Raw genomic sequence first — 20,864 nt, 5'->3', positions numbered from 1 at the left:
CAAACGTATATGGTTATGTCGGTTTATATGTTTGTCTGTTTGTTTGTATGTATGTTTATATGTGACCAAAACGTCTTCTTCTTCTTCAAATATAATTAACACCCTTTTAATTTACGTTTAGACTGCTGAGATCCTTCAGAACTTTGACGACCCTTTCAGTCCCCCAAGACCCTTCAGACCACCAAGACCCAAAACACCCTTAAAAACGCAAAAGACCCCGAAGACCCAAAACACCCTGAAGACCCAAAACACCCTGAAGACCCAAAACACCCTGAAGACACAAAACACCCTGAAGACCCAAAACACCCTGAAGACCCAAAACACCCTAAAGACCGAAAACACCCTGAAGACCCAAAACACCTTAAAGACCCAAAACACCCTGAATACCCCCAAAGACCCTTAAATACCCAGATAAACAAAAAGACCCTTAAGACCCAAAAGCCCCAAAAGACCCCGCAGACCCAAAATACCCCGAAGACCCAAAACACCCAAGGGTTTGAGTCGCACATTGTGCTCACTTGAGGATTATCAGGAATTAATGACGATGAAACTTTCACTCGCTAACCACAAGCAACTACGGCTCGTAATATCCTAGGGTGATGTAGGTTTCCATCAGACTGCAGTGGAACACTTTTCTGCCATTCACAGCACTCCGCAAAAGTGCTGGAATGTGGGAGTGATGGATCGATTACTTATGGAATCATAATAACCCTCCGATGGACACACACCGCAGAACTTAGAGCAATGGTTCACATATTATAGTAAATCTAGACACACTTTGCACGTCAAAGTACACTACTGGCACCTGCACACAAACTTTTGTTCTGCAATGATTTAAAGCTCTTCAACAAAAGTTTTCTAACACCAATAACGACTGAGAATGAATGCTTTTGAAGGTAAACGTAGACATAGGAAAAGGCCATCTGCAGCTGGACATGACTAGCAAGGGAATGAACGAATAGGAAAGTAAGAGGGTGGGTTATGGGAGGCTCATGGGTGTAGAAAAGACCGGGTGATCGCAGGATGGAATCGGGGATGACATGTTGGTGGTGCATCGCCTGCTTGGAACCCTGGAGAGCAGAATAAGATTGGAAGACCTCTGGAAGGCGGTTCAATGAACGGGAGAATTTGGGACGTTTAACCAGGAAGGGGTTGCTGGAAGACCTCTGGAAGGCGGGTCAATGAACGGGAGAATTTGGGACGTTTAACCAGGAAGGGTTTACTAGAAGACCTCTGGAAGGCGGTTCAATGAACGGGAGAATCTGGGACGTTTAACCAGGAAGAGGTTGCTGGAAGACCTCTGGAAGGCGGTTCAATGAACGGGAGAATTTGGGACATTTAACCAGGAAGGGGTTACTGGAAGACCTCTGGAATGCGGTTCAATGAACGGGAGAATTTGGGACGTTTAACCAGGAAGGGGTTACTGGAAGACCTCTGGAAGGTAGTTCAATGAACGGGAGAATTTGGGACGTTTAACCAGGAAGGGGTTACTGGAAGACCATGTGGGTCCTAGAGGAGATGGGGAGGGTCAGAAGTTACCACAAACAGTTTGAGCTTTCTTCTGAGCTCTCATGTTCATTTGGCATTCCACGAAGTCGCACACAGCGATTGAATGTTTCATCGATCAATTGTCTAAATCAAAGGTGTCTCAGCTCTAAACGCTCCTGCGAATGAGCCTTCAACCTTTGCCCCTCGGTCTTCACTTCCCTCCACTTATTAAAAGTGGCTGCGAATCAGCTCTACATGCTAAACCACCAATGGATGATCTCATCCATCCGAGACATTTAGCTCCAGTGTTTGAGCCATGAGTGCAATTACTGTAATGACCTTTAATCAAGTAATCAAAAAAAAGAAAAGTGGTTCTGTTGGTTCTTTGGTCTCGATCAATGATCCAAACTCACCTGATCCCATCAAGGCATGGCGCCCCTCTTGTAGAAACACCAAACGGCCTCTGCAGACACAAACACGGAATGGTTAGACACCGAACTGGATGGTGTAGGCCTCTAACTGCACGCTGGGATACTTCAAAGAAAATGGCACTGTTCGGGATGAGTCACAGCATGTCCCCTTCTCCGCTTGGTTCAGCACAACAGACCCAAAAGCGCAGGCCCCATGGGCAAACTGGGCATGTCCATTCAGGAAAGTTAATTCTCCTTTGCAAACCAATTAGCATATGTTTGCCAGCCATAAAGAACAAAATGAGACAGGAATGGTGGTGAAGACCTCAGGGATGGCAATGAACTGCGGTGGTGGGAATGCTAACACATGAGAGAGTGTCATTAAGGGAGTTTTGCTGCTACATCCAATATCTAAGCACATATTCCGATCTCGAAGGACCTCGTGATAACGGGTCTTTGTTTCTGGGAGATCACAAGCTCACATTATAGCATTGCACATTAGAACTGACATGACACTTCACCCTAATCAGGCCGGGAGGGGGGCGGATTCCTCTGCCCCTCCACTTTTTTGCCATATGTTTTTCCAGTGTTGAGCTTTCATGACTTTCTCTGTTCAAGACTTATGCACGTTTTGATACTTATTTTATAAAAATCGGACCTACGGTTGCCGCGCAGTGCGTTATTTTGCAGCACTAGGCACCATAAATCGGGAGTTTTCCCATTCGCTTTACACAGCACCCATCTTTCCAAAGGTAACTACATGGTATTCATGGAATACCTACCCTGCACAGTGAACTTGTTGTGAGCCAACTCTTCTGTTTTTAAACATTTTTTTTCTTTGATCCAATATGGCTGCCAGACCACATGAGCGATGACATCATAAATTTATATTCTCTAATATAATTGTTGCATAGATCACGCTCAATACATTTCAAACTGATCAGACTAAGCGTTGACCCTGTCGAATTATGACGTCATAATTATGGCACCAATGACGTCATCGTTAACACCTATTCGCCATATGGAATTCTTTACAATGAGTCATGTTTCCATGCAGCGGTTTTGGAGATATAGAGGTGCAACAATTTTCGTTTTTCCAAGATGGCGCCTGTACCACATGACCTATGGCGTCATGATTATCATTAAAATATTCTAAATGAGGAGGCACTCCTATGGTGAAAATTTCGTGCCCATCAGACCAACAGTTGCTGAAATTTTAAAATAATGATCGGATGGATGAGTGTTGTATTTGTCGAATTATGACGTCATAACGAAGGCACCGATGACATCATCATTAACATATCTTATTCCCCATGGGGTTAGTTGACAATGAGCCAGGTCTCAATTTTTTTCCATGGAGTGGCTTCAGAGATATAGAGCTGCGAAGTTTTTCCAAGATGGCGCCTGTTCCACATGACTTATGACGTCATAATAATCATTAAAATATTCTACAGGAGGAGGCCCTCCTATGCTGAAAAATTCATGTCAATCGGACCAACGGTTGCCGAGAAAATGAATTTTTTTTAAATAAAAAAAATGCAGACACGTACAGCACATGTACGCACATGAATGCTTAACCTCGCATTTTCACTTCGCGAGCGCAGGGTAACCATAACGGCACTCAGTAGAGCGCATACCTCCACCAGGCTGAACAGTTTGTTTTGTATCCCAATGATAGGCCGGACCTGGATTTGGACCTGAACCAAAATCTAATCGGCTTGTTATTGTCACCTAACAAACGCGTCCACCAAGTTTCGTCCAAATCCGTCCAGAACTTTTTGAGATATCCTGCTATGTATCGTTTTTGGCCCTATCTCCCAATGGTGAAGAATCACTTAAAATTTTCTAGTAGCCGGATCCGAATCCGGATCTTCACCAAAATCCAATCATTTCGTCCTTGTCACATGCACTACCTCTCCGCCAAATTTCGTCCGAATCCGTCCACAACTTTTTGAGATATTTTGTTCACAAACGGACAAGGGTGAAAACAACCTCAACCTTTGGTGCGGAGGTAATAATGTGCCGCATTCAATATCTTTCAGGTTGTCACAATCACACTTTCTCTCTATCATTATCTAATGCTCCTCTACATACCCCAGTGTTAGTTTTCATGATAATCAAGTCAAGGTCACATTAGGTCAAGGTCATCAAAAAATTCCCTCTTCACTAAAAATGCGGCAATTTCTAACACGTGACAACCCCCCACCCCACACCCTCTACCCCCCCCCCCAACCCCGCCCCAGCTTTGAGAAGGTCCCAAATAAGCCGGCCTGATTGGGGTTAAGGCAAGAACACATTAAAAGGCATCAGGAAATAACACAACGTACAATCATTTAGCAGCGAAACACAATCTCAGGTGACCTCCTGTTGCTATGTATGAGCTTTTCTGTCCTCATTCAACCCAATAATAACCCATCGGGTATCGGACCTAACAACATCTCCAATTTGCATTTAAAACACCTTCGACCACAAGGCACATCAGCCCTTGCAGATGTAAGCAACTTCTCCTATCAACACGCAAAAAATTCCCCAAATCTGGAAACGAGGCAAAATCAAAACGCTCCTTAAACCAAACAAAGATCCTACCAAAGCAGCCTCCTACAGACCTACCACATTACTTTATACACCCTCCAAAGTCGCAGAATGCCTTATACTTACACTCACAAACCCTCACATCCCACTCACACACCCAACATGGATTCACACCAAAACACTCTACTACCACTCTCCCCATAACCCTCAAACAAAACACCTTTGATGGCATCAACAGTAGAAAACACCCGTCAAAACGCACTGTTCTCACTACAATGTACATCAGCACAGCATTTGATGGCCGCCAAAAACTCTTACTCCCAAACAAAATACTCAACACAAACATGCACAACAACAACAAATGCTGGCCGGCCAACTACCTATCATGCAGACAGTCCTCGTCATTTTAAACGGCGCGTCATCACGCACATGATACTTTCCTAACGGAATCCCTAAAGGCTCAGTCCTCTCCCTGACTTTGCATGACATTTTAATGACATTTTAAATTATTTTCATGCATGATGTTCCACAACCACTCGAGAACATACAAATATCCTCATATGGAGATGATATCACCATTACCTCCATACATAGCGGCATCAACACCGCCACAGCACAACTTCAACCCTTCCTCAGCGCCCTACAAACCTGGCTCACCGTCAACAGATTAAAGTAGCTCCCTCAAAAATCAACAGTTATTCTTCTAACAAATTACACCAAGGTACATAGTGCTGCACCACACATCACACTGAACAACATCCCTATTCAACACACACACAACAAACAAAAATAGTCGGTGTCACTTTTAACACATCCATGTTGTTCTCAGATCACATCACAAACATTATAAAAACATGCACATCCAGGCCGAACACACTTTGGGCACACACAGGCAACGACTTCGGACACCACAAAGAATCATCACTCAGTCATTGACTATGCCAGCTCATCTTGGGCCTTCAGCCTATCAAACACACATCTCAATACCCTACAGACCATGCAAAACAAAGCCCTTCACATCATCACAGGTTGCACATTAACAACACCCATCGAGCACCAACACACAGAAGCAGAAATGTTTTTTAAAAAGTCAAACGTCATTTGGATATGAGAGGTGCTCAGTTATTTGCAGCTACAAGTGCCAACTCTAATCACCTGTCACTACATGTACAACCACCCATAAATCCCGAGACACATTATTACATCAGAAGGACACTACAATGACATCATTCAAAACATCCCCCACCGATCAACGACAACGACAAAAAAACAAACACCATAAACGCAATAACTACCCTGGGCCCAAAAGGTGTCCTGCGCAGTGAGCCCCCACCCATTGTCACCGCAGAGAAATCACTTTCCAGTTCTGATCGCGTTTATATTTCATGCATCCGCTGTAGACACCAGCCACAGCTATTACAGTACAACATAGACTCGGCGACACCACCGCCAGCTCCTGCAACCTCTGCCAAGCCACCTCACACACAACAAAACACATTATGTAAGATTACGTGGCCCTGGCTCCAGGAAGGCAAGAGCACAACATTTTAGAAGGGGGGTGGGGAGGATCTCTGGGTTGGTCTCGGGGTTATGGAAGATCACGCGGCCCTGGCTCCAGGAAGTCAAGAGCACAACATTTTAGAAGGGGGGTGGGGAGGATCTCTGGGTTGGTCTCGGGGTTATGGAAGATCACGCGGCCCTGTCGCCAAGAAGGCAAGAGCACATTTTAGATGGGAGGGATCTCTGGGTCGGTCTCGGGGTTATGAAAATTACCTGGCCCTGACTCCAGGAAGGCAAGAGCACAACATTTTAGATGGGAGGGATCTCTGGGTCGGTCTCGGGGTTATGGAAGATCACGCGGCCCTGGCTCCAGGAAGTCAAGAGCACAACATTTTAGATGGGAGGGATCTCTGGGTCGGTCTCGGGGTTATGGAAGACCATGGGTCCCTGGCTTCAGGAAGGCAAGAGCACAACATTTTAGATGGGAGGGATCGCTGGGTCGCTCTCAGGGTTGTTGAAGATTAGGCGGCCCTGGCTCCAAAAAGGCAAGAACACAATATTTCAGATGGGAGGGATCTCTGGGTCGCTCTCTGGAGATTGATCGGCTGTGTCACGGTTCAGTCCTAGCAGTTCCAGCAGAACTGACCAGGGCTAATCAACAACAACCTGTAGGGTTTGTCAATGCTCTTATATCCTTTATAAAATGTGACGTGTCGAACAAGGAAGCAGTACCATTTTAGAAGTCTTTTGTATGACTCGGTTGGGTTTAATTGTTTTTCTCTCTCCTTGTTTTTCTCATTTCTCTATCGGTTTCATTTTTTTCCCTGCCACCAAAAAAGGAAAACTATAAGAAAAAATTTAAATCCGCATTTTTCTTTTTGGCACCCCATGTGATCACAATCTTGTCAGCCTTGTGTTTTTAACCCTTGAGTCTGCCACACTGTTCTCATCCTCCATCCTCCCCTCATCCCCCCAATAAAATTAAGTCAATTTGACGAATTTCTTTAATCTGGTATTGGTGGAGCGCCGCCTGCATCTGGTTTCCTTGTTGTTATCCTATGTTATACAATTAACATAATCAATATTGTGTCTCATATAAACTTCATCAACCCTGTGTTCAGGATGGCTCCGAGGGTTAATAACTCAATTATTTTAATATCCTTTTTACATGCGCGATATTGTTAGTATTTGTTTTCCTCCCACATTTAATACAATACATTGTATTTAATTATTACAATTAAAAAGCTACCATACTTTAACTTTCCAACGGAATTCTTTGCTTTCCTTAGAAATATCCATAACCTTAATATATAATACATAAATTATCTTCAAAAATATATCAAAGACCTTGTGGATTAAACCCTTGATTAATATATTGTAACTAGCAACGGTACCCGCCCTATGGGCGGGGCTTCAATTGGGAGGCCCAAATGAAAAGGCAAAATATCAGAAATTGAAGGCTTTTTTATTTTAAACAATTTATATAAACATCCGTTAAATCATATCACACGCAAATCATCAAAATCTAAACAGTATTTGTAGAATTTCAATAAAAGCCACATCACTGTTCATATCGGTCAATATTATTCCATCGTGTTTGGAAAAACTGGAAAATTGAAAAATTGGAAAAATTGGAAAAATTGGGGAAAAATTGGAAAAACAATATACCCTATTTTACTCCAGGGGGTCCAAGGATTACCCACCCAAAATTTCGTTGCGATCGGTTCAGCCGTTTTTGCGGTACCTGGGAACAGACAGACAGACAGACATTTTGTGAATTATAGTAAGATTGTGCAAAGTCTGTTGGGTCAGGTACCCATGCAAACCTTAGACGGGCCAGATACCCATGCAGATCCTGTCGGGCATGGTATACGCACAAAAGCTGGCGGGCCTCATACCCATGCAAAGGTTGCTGGCATGGTATCTGCCCAAATAATGTTGGGCCTGGTGTCTGCACAAAGGATGCTGGGCCTGGTACCCTTGCAAATCCTGTCAGGCATGGGGCCCGTGCAAAATTTGTTGGGCCTGGTATCCACTCAAAGTCTGTCAGGCCTGGTACACGCGCAAAGCCTGTCGAGCCTAGTACCTGTGCAAAGTATACTATAGTTATATTGTATTTATTATAGTGACATTTTTATATCAACTATAGTAACATCATGGTAGCATCTGTCATAATAAAGTGGTAAAAAAACAAAAAAAACAAAAAAACAAGATCTTTTTTTAATTGCCATATTACTCTAGTTTTGTTTGCATGGAAAACTTTAAAGACAACATCGTTACTTTATACACATCAAAGTTTATAGTTACCTTATCTAATGGGATCCCAGTTATTGGACATCAAACTATAAACAATAACTTCAAAAATTTCGTTTAAAAAATATTCCCAGAGAAGCCCCATCGAATGGAAATATGGCCACACCCCACCTGCAGCAGATTTCCAACACAAAAGTAAAGGTAACGTCATCGGTGCAGCCCCATAAAAACCCAATACTCTTTGACGATAGGGGGATGCTCCATTGGCACGTGTTAAACAATTATTGTACCGAACATTGAATTACAATGCGATCCAGTATCACTCCTCACAAACATGTGCCAAGCACCGGTGTACCTGCTTCCAGTATCACTTCCCATGAATGTCATTTGAATGCGCCATTTTGTATCCAAGAATGTTCGGAGTAGAAGAAAAATGCTTCCCAGTGGGAGTATGCAAATGGTAGTTTAAAGTAGTGAGAGTGAGAGTGAGAGTTGACACAGGGGAAAGGCTGTGTTAAAGGGAAGGTGACACATTCATTGGCATCCATTACAATCACGAGGCACTCAAGTGTGTTGCTGTGGCATCGATATTTGTGACAAGAGTTTCTCTTAGGAGAATACATTGATTATTTGTTATGGACTGATGAATATTCTTCTTTTTAGACATTCCTTCACAGAGCTTATTCCAAAGATGACAAGTGTAGGGAGCAACCTTTTAAATTGCAAAACAACCATTAGGAGGAAGTGTGCAAACCAGAATTATAAGTTTCTATCTTTGACATGTTTGGCTGTAAAAATGACTTCTTTGTGTGCAAATTATAGGCGAATGGACGAGCAAAGTGGCAGAGGGCAGGAGGCAACAGACTGGCAGTGAGACAGCGAGTAGACCCAACACAGACCCTATGATTTATGAAAAAACAGGAGAGAGGACAATGATTATACAAGTGGTAAAACTGAAATCCCGAGTCCAGAAAAACCTTCACCATCCACTCATGCTACCTTGTGGCTAACTTGCGTTACCTGGAAAAACTGCAGCAATTTCTGGTAATATTAAAAAACAACATCAGATATAAGGAGTGATCAAACAAAGGTTTTCTGATGTAATATGTTGACTAAAATATTTCAGGGGAATGATAGCTCATTTGGTCACGTGTGTTTTGAATAATAATGAGACCACCACATGATGCATATACCACTGACATGTATGATATCTGACAATAAAGTTCCAGGACTGATGCTTTTTTTTCTTGACAGGCAGCAGCACTGGCTAAGGTTTCGTAATTGGATGTGCATTGTAATCATCCTGTTAATACTGTGTTAGCTGTTGTATCAATCGGTTGTGTTTTGTAGCCCTACCGGAGTTTTGCTAAAATTATGTTAAAGTGTTGCAATCGTGTTCTAAAGTTGAACGACAAATTTATGGAACAGAGAATCATCATCAAGTTTTTGGTAAAACTCAACAAAAGTGGCACGGACATTTTCGGCGAGTTGAAGGAAGAATGGACGTGAATACTGATATGCGGTCGGGATGCCAATCGATTGCCAAATAACCACCTTTAGAGGCCATTTTTCCCCGCAAGCGGGGGTTGGCCTTTTTCGGGAACCGTGGTTGTTGTTGTTTTTTGATCCCCTTTTTGAAGCAATGTTTTACGGCCGGATGCCCTTCCTGACGCCAACCATTTTTGCCGCCTTTAACGACAAGCAGGGAATTACCAGTGAACTGGTACTCAATTTGCCGACCTCGGAAGGATGACAGGCTGAGTCAACCCCCCTGGCGTTAATTCAGCGATCGACCACGATTCGAACCCAGGATCCTAGGATCCTAAGCCGGCACCCTAGCCGCTAGCCCAACACCAGGGTTTTACCAGGGATGCACCACCAGTCAACACCAGGGATGGTGATTGCCAAAACAGAAGAAAATTTTGAAATGGCGAGAATGCCGATCTGATCTGACCAATGTCCGAAACTCCAATGAAAGGAACTCATGTTGCAGCAACAGAGGAAATCCAGAGAGCCGTGGCCTATGGGCAAAATGGCCCGTCAGACAATGACTTCCCAGGGTGCTTTGAAGCATAGCAGTGACATTGGAAAAAGTGTATAGACTCCCAGCGACATTATCTTAAAGGCGACCACCAAACATAATTGGTACATTTGCAATAAAATTTTCTATTGCTTTAATCCTGGAACTTTATTTTCAGACCTCGTATATATTGGGTCTGAATCAGGACTGCTGGAGTTGAATTCCACTAATCATATAACAAACGATCATTGTTTGGGTTTGGTGAATTACCAGCTAGGTTTAGTGCATATCACAGCACGTCATCCTTCTGTATGCAGAGTGGCCAGTAGTGTAACTGCAGAAGACAGTAGCCAGTATTATACCTGCATATGTAGTAGACAATATTATACCTGCTTATGCAGTGGCCAGTATTATATTTGCATATGCGGTGGCTGGTATTATGCCTACATGTGTAGTAGTCGGTAAGATACCTGCCTGTGTAGTGGCCGGTATTCCTGTGTGTGTAGTGTACCTGCACATGCAATGCAAGGTATTGTATCTGCATTTACAGTTGTTGCAATGATACCTTCATGTACAGTAGCCGGAATGATATACCTACATCCTACATGTGACATGACCGTTATTATACTTGCAAGCTCAGTGGCTGGTATACCTGCCAGTCCCTCCACAAAGACAGGGGGAGAAAGGGAGGAAGAAGGGGAGAGGGAGAGAGGGAAGAAGAGTGGCAGAGAGAGGGAGAGAGGGAGGAAGAGGAGAGAGAGAGGGAAAGAAGGAGGAAGAGGGTGAGAGAGGAAGAGAGGATGGAAGAGGGCGAGAGAAGGAGGAAGAGTGGGAGAGAGAGGGAGAGAGGGTCGAAGAAGGGAGAGAGAGGAAGAGAAGGTGGAAGAGGGAGAGAGAGGGTGGAAGAGGGGGAGAGAGGGTGGAAGAGGAGGAGAGAGAGGGTGGAAGAGGAGGAGAGAGAGGGTGGAAGAGGAGGAGAGAGAGAGGAAAAGTGGGAGAGAGAGGGAGAGAGGAAGGAAGAGGAGAGAGAGAGAGGAAAAGAAGGAGGAAAAGGGGGAGACAGGAAGAGAGGGTGGAAGAGGGGAGAGAGAGGGAGAAAGGGAGGAAGAGGAGAGTGAGAGGACAAGAAGGAGGAAGAGGGGGAGAGAGAGAGAGGGGGAGAGAGGGTGTTAGAGGGGAGATAGAGAGAGGGAGAGAGGATGTAAGAGGGGAGAGAGAGAGAGGGAGAGAGAGTGCAAGAGTACACATACAGCGTATTCAGAAAGTATTCAGACCCCTTCACTTTTTTAACATTTTGTTATGTTGTAGCCTTATGCTGAAATCGTTTAAATTCATTTTTTCCCTCATCAATCTACACTCAATGCCCCATAATGACAAAGAGAAAACAGGATTTTAGAAAGTTTTGCAAATTTATTAAAAATAAAAAACTGAAATATCACATTTACATAAGTATTCATACCCTTTGCTATGACACTTGAAATTTAGCTCAGGTGCCTCCCATTTCTCTTGATCATCTTTGAGATGTTTCTACACCTTGATTGGAGTCCACCTGTGGTAAATTCAATTGATTGGACATGATTTGGAGAGGCACACACCTGTCAATATAAGGTCTCACAGCTGACAATGCATATCAAAGCAAAAACCAAGCCATGAGGTTGAAGGGACTGCCTGCAGAGCTCAGAGACAGGATTGTGTCGAGGCACAGATCTGGGGAAGCCTACAAAAAAATCTCTGCTGCATTGAAGGTTCCCAAGAGCACAGTGGCCTCCATAATTCTTAAATGGAAGAAGTTTGGAACAACCAGGACTCTTCCTCGTGCTGGCCACCTGGCCAAACCGAGCAATCGGGGGAGAAGGGCCTTGGCAATATAGGTGACCAAGAACCCGATGGTCACTCTGGCTGAGCTCCAGAGATCCTGTGTGGAGATGGGAGAAACTTCCAGAAGGACAACCATCACTGCAACACTCCACCGATCTGGGCTTTATGGCAGAGTGGCCAGACGGAAGCCTCTCCTCAGTGAAAGACACATGAAAGCCGCTTGGAGTTTGCAAAAAATCACCTAAAGGACTCTCAGACTGTGAGAAACAGGATTCTGTGGTCTGATGAAACCAAAATTGAACTGTTCGGCCTCAAATTCTAAGCGTCATGTCTGGAGGAAACCAGGCACCGCTCATTACCTGCCCAATACCATCCCAACGGTGAAGCATGGTGGTGGCAGCATCACGCTGTGGGGGTGTTTTTCAGCAGCAGGGACTGGGGGACTGTTTAGGGTTGAGGGAACAATGAACCGAGCAAAGTACAGAGATATCCTTAATGAAAACCTGAAACAGAGCGCTCAGGACCTCAGACTGGGCCGAAGGTTAACCTTACAACAGGACAATGACCCTAAGCACACAGCCAAGACAACGCAGGAGTGGCTTAGGGACAACTCTGTGAAGGTCCTTGAGTGGCCCAGCCAGAGCCCTGACTTGAACCCAATCGAACATCTCTGGAGAGACCTGAAAATGGCTGTCCACCGACGGTCCCCATCCAACCTGACAGAGCTTAAGAGGATCTGCAGAGAAGAATGGCAGAAAATCCCCAAATCCAGGTGTGCAAAGCTTGTCACGTCATACCCAAGAAGACTCGAGGCTGTAATCGCTGCCAAAGGTGCTTCAACTAAGTACTGAGTTAAGGGTCTGAATACTTATGTCAATGTGACATTTCAGTTTTTTCTTTTTAATAAATTTGCAAAACTTTCTAAAATCCTGTTTTCTCTTTGTCATTATGGGGTGTTGAGTGTAGATTGATGAGGGAAAAAATGAATTTGAACGATTTCAGCATCAGGCTGCAACATAACAAAATGTGAAAAAAGTGAAGGGGTCTGAATACTTTCTGAATACACTGTACATCAGTGCTGTGCAGTTGAAGAAACACTGGATTAATCTTCCTATTTGCTGTTTTTTGTAAAGGCCAAAATGTTTATGGGAGTTGTGTACACTATTCCTTATCAGATGCAATAAGCCAATGTCGACCAAAATTGGAGCAGAACAGGGAACTTAATTGGAACTCATGGAAGGGTATGTAAAGTGTTCATCTTACTGGTCTCTCTCTGCCAAGACAACTCTCATTACATTTAATAACAGGAGTTGCCTTCCAGGAACTCCAATGCTGGAGGACGCCATTAGGCCCATCAAAAGCACAAGAATACAGGAGGAACTTTGTGCAGGAGGAGGCCCATCATGCCTGCGCTGCACCAACACTATCTTCACCCATCCACATACAATGGCTACATGCCAATATCCCCTACCCCTATATACCTCTATCTCCAATGCATCCATGTACCTATCAAAATCACATTTAAACTTAACCACACCCTCCACTGCCACTACCTTTCCGGAGGGACCATTCCTTGCATTAAGCACGCATCGTCGACTGATAGGCCCCTGCCTTAAAACTCTCCCAACTCTCGCGTGCATTGCCGTCAAGCTATGACTCCTGCCTGGGCTTAACATTGTCCATTCTGCTGAAAAATTAATCTGGACCTATCTTGTCTTCACCCTTCAGGCACGGTATCTTCTTCAAACATTCCTCATAGCTGAGTCTAGCCAGGCCCGGAATCAATCTAGTAGTCATACACTCTACCCTCTTTATCGTACCCTAGCTATGTCGTTCCTCAGAAGTGTTCACCAAAAGTGTATGCAATATTCTATATGACAAACAACAACAAACAACAACCACCTTTAAAGGCCATTTTTCCCCACAGAGCAGGAGTTGGCCTTTTTCGAGCACCGTGGTCTCCTTTTTGAAGCAATGTTTTATGGCCAGATGCCCTTCCTGCCGCCAACCCTGTTAGTCGCCTCTTGCGACACACGGGGAATTACCAGTGAACTGGTACTCAATTTGCCGACCTCAGAAGGATGAACAGGCTGAGTCAACCCCCCTGGTGTTAATTCAGCGATCGATCTGATTCAAACCCAGGATCCTAGGATCCCAAGCCGGCACCCTAACCGCTAAGCCAACACCAGGCTCGTTAATATTCTAGATGACGCCTCACCAAATTCTTATACAGCTTTAAAACTATCTCTTTTGATTTGTCATTTATGCTCATGCGGATAGAACCGAAAACCCGTTAGCTTTTCCAATATCTACCTGGGAGGTACTGTCTCCTTACCCCTCACCCCTTTGGGTAGTCTTTAGTATAACTTGGTGTGGATGGTCGACCTCCCAGACTCAAATTGGATGCTCCAACCATCACACCACTAAGTCGAGGATAAACTAAATTTAATGAACTGTATCCAAGCAGGAGACCTAGAAGTGGGAAACAAGGACAGTGCAGACAGATTATTGGCACACAAAGTAATCCCAGGACACTTGTCGGATGAGAATTACTTTGGTGCACAAGTAAGTGCTCCCGTGTGGTGTCAGCTGTGCAATAATGCAATTTGCGTTAGAGAAATAATAACTAGAAAGCATCTCAAAATGCAAAGCCCGTCCGCATCTGCTCTGTACTTGAACTAAACTTGACAAAAACGACAGTTTAAAAATTGTACATTTTTTAAAAATTGTTATTATTATTATTTGTGTTCTCCATATTCTCATAACAAAGGTTTTTTTGAAAAAAAAATTATGACAAAAGCTGAAATGATAAAAAAGTTATAGCCTGGACAGACAGACAGGCAGACACACACACACACACACACACACACACACACACACACACACACACACACACACACACACAAGAGGTTAGAGTACCCTGTCTCCCACTGTGTGGGGTGACACGCTATTGGGAATTTTTTTTTTTTTTTTTGTATACAAGATCGAGGCTCGTGAAAGAGCGAACATTAATCACACAGAAAGACAAACAGACACACAAAACAAATAACATCGGGAGCGGTAGACAAGATGGGGAGAGAGGGGGAAGGACACAAACACAACATCCGAGAGCAGGAAGATGTGTGGAAGGGAGAGGGCCCGGGGGGAGGAGGCATGGGAAGGGGGGGGGGTGGGAGAGGTATAAAACATATGGACACTGCCAAGACTTCCAGGAAAGAAGTTGGAATTTCAAACAAGGTGGATCTGGGGTGAATTAGTGGGGGTAGAAAAGATCAAGGTTTTGGATGGGGGAAGATAAGAGATGGTGGTGAACAGCTGTTTTGAAGACCTGGAGGGAGGAGTGTGATTGAAGTGAGTGTGGGAGTTTGTTCCAGAGGCAGGAGAATAGAGGAATGAAAGAGTGAAGGTGAGCAGAGAGCCGAGATTTCGGCAGTTTAACCATCAGAGGGTGGTTGGCAGATCTTGTGCGACCTGTAGGAATATTTGGGGGACAGAGCACAGAGAGAGCTGGGGGAGCAAGGCCGGAGAGGAGTCGGTAGAAGACAGAAAGACCACCTACCTGCCTGCGGTGAGTGAGTGAAAGGCCCTCAGAGATAGCTTCATCGCGGGAGATTCCAATGATTCTGAAAGCTTTGGATTCAACAGCGTGAAGCCGAGCCAGGTGTGAGGCAGGAGCACCAGCCCATAGGGGAGAACAGTATTCCATTGAGCTGCGGATGAAAGCCTTGTATGTGGTGAGGAGCTCAGGTGTGCCTAGGAAGGACTTCGCACGACGGAGGATGCCCAGTCGGCGACTGGCTTTGGAGGCCAGCTTGGAAATGTGGTTTTCCCAAGAAAGATCATGGCAGATGGTGAGACCCAAAAGCTTGAGCGACAGAACTTCTTGGAGAGGATTGTTGAGAAAGTAGATGGGAGGGTTGTCCAGTCGATCTTTTGGGAGAGACATAGTAAGAGTGTGAGATTTGTCAGGATTGAAAGACATGTTCCACATGTTTGACCAGTCTGTGATTTTGTCCAGGTCTTCAGAGAGTGAGGAGGCTGCAGACTGCCGATCTGAGGGAAGAGGAATGGAGCGGCAGAGAGTGGAGTCATCAGCAAAGAGATACAGAGGATTTTCCAGAGAGTCGGATAGATCATTGATAAAGACCAGAAAAAGCACAGGGCCCAGCACACTGCCTTGGAGAACTCCAGCCTGAACGGGAAGGGGAGATGAGAGAAATCCATTCAGGGCCACACGTTGACTACGACCAGAGAGGAAGTCCGCAAGCCATGCATGGAGATTTCCATGGATACCATAGGAGGAGAGTTTGGTGAGCAGAGCTGGGTGCCAGACCGTATCGAAGGCATGTGATATGTCAAGGGAGACAGCTCTGATTTCCTGTTTGGCATTGAGGACCTCCATCCATTGTTGAGACAGCAGAAGCAGCATGTCCAGAGTAGAGTGACCTGGTCTGAAACCAAATTGATGATCAGAGATCAAGCCATTGGAGAAGAGGAAAGATTTCATATCCGAAGCAATGATGGATTCCATGACTTTGCTGATAATTGGGAGCAGGCTGATTGGTCTGTAGTTGCAAGGATCTGTTTTTGCACCTTTTTTGTGTAAAGCGGTAATGTTTGCTGATTTCCAGGATGCTGGCAGATGACCTTGAGCAAAGGATAGGGTGAAAAGAACAGAGAGAGGGTGAGATAGAGCGGCAGAGCAGGATTTTAGGACCCGTGGGCTGATGCCGTCGTGGGAAGGAGACAGGTTTGAGAGTTCATTCTTGAGTGAGGAGAGATAGTGCTTCCTGGCACTCCTGAGGGTAGACACACACTTGTTCCGAGCTTGGTGGAAGGAACTGAGATTTCCTTCAGTTGGATTAGCCTTCCAAGAGGCAAAGGCAAGTTGTTTCAGGGCAACTGCCTCACCACAAGATTCAGTGTACCATGGACGGGAGGAAGGGTAAGACAACTGAAGGCGAGATGGGATAAATCTGTGCATGAGAGAGATCAGTTTGCTTTGGAAGAATTCCCAGGAAGAATTGATGTCAGAGGCAGTGGAGATGGGAGACCAATCCAGACGATTGATGGCTGCTTGAAGACCGTCCCAGTCGGCCTGAGTGAAATGCCAGACTTGTCGACGCTGAGGAGGCTCTCTGAGAATGGCCAGAGAGATGTCCACTTTGACAAGCACATGATCAGAAGAACCGATTGGAGCAGAAGAAGAGCAGCAGACATTAGCAGGGAAGTTAGTCATAACCAAGTCTAGAAGAGAAGATACTCCATTGGCTGAGATCCGGGTCGGGAAATTGACAGATTGTGTCAATCCCAGTGAGTCACAGAAGTCCTTTGCTGAGGTGCCATGACTGGTGAGAGAGGAACCCACACCCAACCAGGTGGCATGATGACAATTGAAGTCACCACATATGAGGAAGAGAGAGTTGGGATGAGTGGATAGAAGTTGGTCCATGTTGTCAGACAGTGAAATGTAGATGGAGTCATCACTGTTTGGGGGACGGTACAGAACACATATGAACAAAAGGTGGGAGCGGAGAGGAAGCCGTAGCCAGAGGTACTCCTGGGGGTGAGGAGGAGAGAGGGCAGTGCAAGGAGAGTGAGGAAGAGAGTTTTTGATAAAGATAGCCACCCCACCACCAGGCCGAGGCTCAGATCTATCATACCGGAGGAGGGAACCAGGAAGAGATATTAAGGAATCAGAGACATCTTGAAGGAGGAAAGTCTCTGTTAAGCAGATCAAGTCTGGATTGTCAGAAGCAACCTGTATGGAGAGATCAGTCAGGTTTGAGCGAAGGCCCCGGATGTTTGAGGTCCATACCGTTAATGAAGAGAGAGGGGGAGCATCGGGTACAGGACAGGGGAGGGGAGGAGTAGGGTAAGATGAAGGATGAGAGGGGGAGGTAGGGAGAGCAGTTGTTAGTGTGTCAGCGATTGCAGAAGAGTTCCAAGAAAGGGAAGGATGAGGAGGATGAAAGGTTTGAAGGTGAAGGGATGAGGCACAGAGAGGGGTTGTTTGAGGGGGGGCAGAGGAAAGAAGAAGGTTGGGGGGAGTGGAGGTATGAGATAGAAGGGAGACGAAGTGGGGAGGAGGCAGCTTTGAGGAGGAGGGGGGAGGATGGAGAATTGGAGAGGAATGGTATGGGGGGAGATTTGAATGGGAGGGGTTGGGGGGGAGTTTTGAAGGGGAGGAGTGAGGGGGGAGTTTAGGAGGGGAAGGGCAAGGGGGGAGTTCAGGAGTGGAAGGGCAAGGGGGGAGTTCAGGAGTGGAGGGGTAGGGGGGGAGTTTAAGAGTGGCGGGGCAAGGGGGGAGTTTAGGAGTGTAGGTGCAAGGGGAGGGATTTGGATGGGAGGGGCAAGAGGGGAGTTTAGAAAGTGGATGATTAATGAAAGACGAACATTGAAAACAAATTGGGTTTGTTGTGATTTTCAAGTTAGCAATCCGGTTCAGAATGATTGAGGAGGGATGGAATGAATGTGAATTTAGACCATGTAGTGAGGGAGACGTATAAGATATTGAATTTCTTTTTTTTGAGGTGGAATGAGTTGGAGAGGAAATTGAGAAAAGCCTTTTAAATAGGAAGAAAAACAGCGTGTTGTAAAATACCACTGAGTAAAACACTGAAGGGGAAAGGTTATACATATTTAAATAATATTTAAACAGAACCGTGAACAATCTTATGTGCACAAAAATACCAACGGGGGGAGAGCCGAGAGGGACCACCACGAGTCACGTGAAGGGCAAACGGTGGATGATTCTTTATCGATTGGGAATTTCAAATTAATCAATAGGATCCAGCGCATCTAGTAGTGCGGAGAGCTCGGTCAGACTGCTGATCAAGGTTAGTGATTGCAAAAAGCACGGAGTGAGGATTCCTACTGAATAATGAAATTTTACACATGGCCTGTGACTCCTGTGAGATGTAAAACATGACAGACACTGAACAACATGTGGAACACCCCCAAACATGTAACATACAGTCACGTGAAAAAGTAAGTACACCCCATGTAAAGTTTTGACTTTTTCAACATATTTCAACATACAGCTATTTGATCTTCATTTCAACAATATTGATCGATAAAGGTGATTATAATATAACAAATATCATGAAACATTTACATTTTGTCGTCCATTGTATAATTTAAATAAACATAATGCAAATTTCGCATGTGGAAAAAGTAAGTACACCCTTGGCTCTAATAGGTGGTATTGCCCCCTATGGCAGAACAACCTCAAGTAGGCGTTTCTTATAACTGTCTACCAGTCTCTGACATCGACTGGGATGACATCGACTAACATCTCTCTCTGGGCTCTGTCCCCTGACATAGTCAGCAATTCCTATTGGGGGCCCACATGAAAGAGCTTCAGCTTCCCCGCAGGCTCAGCAGCAGAGCCCTGGAACCTGTTCAAAATGAGAATAGATTTAGACATAGATATATTACTAGATGCCGCATGGCCTATCAGCGCTTGTTGTCGCGATACGTCGGAAGCGCCGCCATCTTGCGGAGGTACAACCAGCATGTGTGATCATTGGATCCAAGGCTAAAAAATTGGCTCCTAGACCGTAAGTCGGTTAATAATGAACGAATCTGTACAATTAATACCTCATTTTAATGCTGAGGAAAATTTCTATTTAATTAGAGCAAAGTTTTTCATAGGAGGAAAGTTGGGGGTACTGTAAAAAGCAGACCGGCCAGAATAAGCGGACCATCCAGAATCGCAGACCACCCACACAGCAGGAGCAGACCAGACACTGAATAAACATTCTCTGTGACTCACAGGAAATTAATTAAGATTAGATGTACATATAACATGATGTTAAATATGGACTAAGCAAATAATACTTTTTTAAAAGGCTATCAATTAAGCTCAATCAATTAATCCCTACCTCAAACAATTGTTGTGTTTAAATGCATGTACATGTATAACACACATAATCCTGTCATCTAAGAAACTCGGTTTGTGCTTGGATGGGAGATGTGTGCATGGAAGGCTGAGTGTTGTTCGCTTGGCGCGGCAGAGACAGACACACACCTGTGTCAAGAGACAGACACAGACTGGCATGGATCGAGACACATACACAGACTCGCACGGCAGACACAGATACAGACCGGCGCAACAGAGACAGACCAGCGCAACAGAGACAGAAGCCACAGACAGACCGGCTTGGCAGACAGGCACCCACAGGCACGGCAGAGACAGTGTATCTATGCATGTGTGTGTGTATGCCTGTGTTTGCGTGTGTGTGTGTGTGTGTTTATGTGTGTGTGTGTGTATGTGTGTGTCTGTGTCTGTGTCTGTGTGTGTGTGTGTGTGTGTGTGTGTGTGTGTGTGTATAGATCCATAGATCTCCCGATGTCCCTGCTCTCTACTGTTGTGTTTGTGTGTTTCCCTCTCTCTGCCCCTCTTGTCTCCCGCTCCCTTCATTTTATGTTTTATGTGTCTGTTTGTGTTTTTTTGTGTTTAATGCGTTAGCTCTTACACGAGCCTCGACTTTGTATACGAAAAAAAAAAGAAAAAAAAAAAAAAGAGCAAATACCTACTTTGGGAGGCAACACCCCAAAACTCCCCCTCCATATAACTCCTTAGGGCCGGCTTTTTTTTTAATGTCGTGAACAAACTTTGGTACATCATGGGTGTTGAAGGTTGTGGTCAAGTTACATCAAAATTGTGTGTGTAGTTTCAGAGAAGAAAGGAAATACCTATTTTTGGGGGCAACCCCCCATGGACAGTTATGGACCCCGATTTTTTAAATGCCAGGAACAAATGTTGGTACATCATGGGTGATGATTGGACCATTGTGGTCAAGTTTCATTGGAAATGTATGTGTAGTTTCTGAGAAGAA

General features: G+C 44.9%; 1 protein-coding gene across 2 annotated transcripts in view; it reads right to left on the bottom strand.

Moving 5' to 3' along the window:
- Positions 1 to 20,864, bottom strand: part of LOC137422886 (disks large-associated protein 2-like) — a 402,494-nt gene that overhangs the window by 241,538 nt on the left and 140,092 nt on the right. For both annotated transcript variants that reach the window (XM_078774953.1, XM_068109517.2), the window contains exon 2: positions 1,902 to 1,951. The gene's annotated coding sequence lies outside the window, so the exon portion shown is untranslated. The remainder of the gene's footprint in view (positions 1 to 1,901; positions 1,952 to 20,864) is intronic.

The sequence above is a fragment of the Myxine glutinosa genome, chromosome 3 (assembly GCF_964187855.1).
Source record: "Myxine glutinosa chromosome 3, kmMyxGlut1.1, whole genome shotgun sequence".
Taxonomy (NCBI): Eukaryota; Metazoa; Chordata; class Myxini; order Myxiniformes; family Myxinidae; genus Myxine; species Myxine glutinosa.
The sequence above is the reverse complement of the archived record's forward strand: the minus strand, read 5'-3'. Positions and strand labels throughout refer to the sequence as shown.